Below are 2,513 nucleotides of genomic sequence, written 5' to 3' on the forward strand. Positions count from 1 at the left end.
TTTAATGTTGATTCAGTCAATTTCCATAACCGCTTATCCTGTTATGGGTCACGGGGGTACTGGAGCCTATCCCAGCTGACATTAGGAGAGAGGTGGGGTACACCCTTGGACAGGTCACCAGACTATCACAGGGCTGACACATAGAGACGGACAACCATTCACATTCACATTCACACCTACGGACAATATAGAGTCACCAGTTAACCTGCATGTCTTTGGACTGTGGGAGGAAGCTGGAGTACCCAGAAAAAAAACATGCAAACTCCACACAGAGGAGCTCCCCCACCCCGGGGTTCAAACCCCCCACCCTGGAACCAGGAACCCTCTTGCACCACTGTTAACGTTAATAAACAAAAACAAAGAGCTCTAATAATTTATCAAGTTTGGCTGAGATGCTCTGGAGAACTTTAAACAGGAAGTAAGTGATCAAAAATGGTCCAAAGGAGGTCAAGTTGGAGGAGAGGGAACACTTGCAACCATTTTTCTTTCTTAATGACTTATGTCTGGATTATAAAGCCTCAGAAGGTGATTCATTAGTTATTTTCAAAGCCACTGGTTAAACTTCTGCCTTATTAGAAATGATACCAACGAATCCTCATCCCCCAGCTGTCACACACTTTGTGGCAGCAACAGTTTAGATGATCAACAAACTACTCAAAAGAAGTGATGGAGCACTTTTCGGCTGACTCTCTTCTACTCATCAAGACCAACAAAATCGTTTCATTCTGGGAAAAGCATTGCACAACAAACCAGCCGTGAGATTAAATCAAACACCGGCCTCAAAGAGCTCTAATCTCTTTCTTTGTTTCCCTTCATATCATGCCCCTCATTATTTTTATTTGCTCTCTTCTTTGTTGAGCCCGGGCTTAATGTTGGCACGGCCGCAGAAGAATTATCTGAGGGGGGAGATTAGGAGAAAGTTGGTGAGGATTTTAAGGCGGTCTGATCTCTCTTTCATCCATTTCACAGTTTGTTATTAGTCCACACACACCACAAGAGATCAAAACTGTTTGCGAGGCACAATAGCTTCATTCAGGTAACATCAAATGGAGGCCCGGGGCAGTGACATCTGAAGACGTGCTTCCAGGAAAGAGATGAGTTTGTAAGATCTCCAAGATGGATCATATGTTGCAGAAATCAGCTCACAGACAAGAGTTCAATCTGGATGCTGTTCTGCTCATCAGCCATCAGATGGTGTCCTTGAGTCACTGGGATTTGTGAAACCACTGAGATTCATGACTCATGTTTCAGAGGAAAGTGGCTCAGTTAGCGATTCCAGTGCCCTCTAAGGGAGCTTTTATACTCTTTGGAAACCGTTCAGAGTGTCCACAGATGAAAATGGCAGCTTCTTTGCATCTGACGTTGACATCTCCCGTGTTATACGCAGCTGCTCCGGCACCACTTGCACCTAACGCACAGCAAACGTAGAGAGCGGAGACCACATTGGACTTGTTCAAACAAAAGCGTGGCGCAGGAGAGCAGTAGCATGTTATGCTTTGTGGATGGCGGTTAACACGTTCTGTCCAAGAAATATACGAGGTTGACGAACTGGTTTGAAAGAGTGGAGGTCTCCGAGGCCTCTGCTTGTCGTGCAGAGGCGTTGCTGTACAATACACGCTAGTGTTCCAGCTGACATATACATTAATAAAGTACAATAAATTGCTCTGTTGGACATCCCAGTATGAATGCACATTTCTCCAACACTGCACCCTTGAAGATTAAGTACATCTGTGGAAACAAGTGATCAGCTGTCACCTAGAATGATTCATGATCAAGTTAATTAAATGAGTGCCCTCTGCAGCTTAGCAGGCATTTGACTGCCTTGAAAGTGGAGATGGTGGTTTCTCACACATGGCATTCCTGTGACAGGACAATGAGTCCTTGTTTCACTGGGGGGAATTACATGTTCCTGCCAAATGATCCCTTGTCTTCCATGTTTGGTCTGTGGAGCATTGATAATTATACACCAAGGTAAGATGATGCGCATCTCTTCCTCTCCCTGCATCCTCATGAACCGCTCACTTTGCATGCCAAAGAGTTGGGGATGACCTGAAATGGCTCTCATGCTTCCCAAAGCTCTTCCTATGATTGCACTTACAACCCCTGCCTCCCCTGCAGGGTTTGTCCAACAGTGGGAGTGCAGCCAGACCTCCAGCCTAACCTTCCTGTGGATGTTCTGTACTCCACAGCAGGTGGAGCAGCCCATATGAAGATATATTACAGATATGATTCAGAGAGAAAACACCTGTAGTACAATGTTCGTGTTGACTGGTGAAGTGGAGAGTTGGCACAGATGCGTCGATGCATTCCTTTGAAGCACAGCTTTCTTGGCAGGACATAACAGACAGCTGATGTAACTTACTTTTAAGAGAAAAGAAAAACGAGCTCTTCGCAGAGACCTGACCAGCCCGCTGTTTATCTGTAGCTGACATGAAGGGGTTGTCAGAAATAAAAAAAGAACAAAGCTCGAAGATGAAGCCAACTTCCATCAAACTCCATACCTACTCAGCAGA

The sequence above is a fragment of the Epinephelus fuscoguttatus genome, linkage group LG22 (genome assembly GCF_011397635.1).
Source record: "Epinephelus fuscoguttatus linkage group LG22, E.fuscoguttatus.final_Chr_v1".
NCBI lineage: Eukaryota > Metazoa > Chordata > Actinopteri > Perciformes > Serranidae > Epinephelus > Epinephelus fuscoguttatus.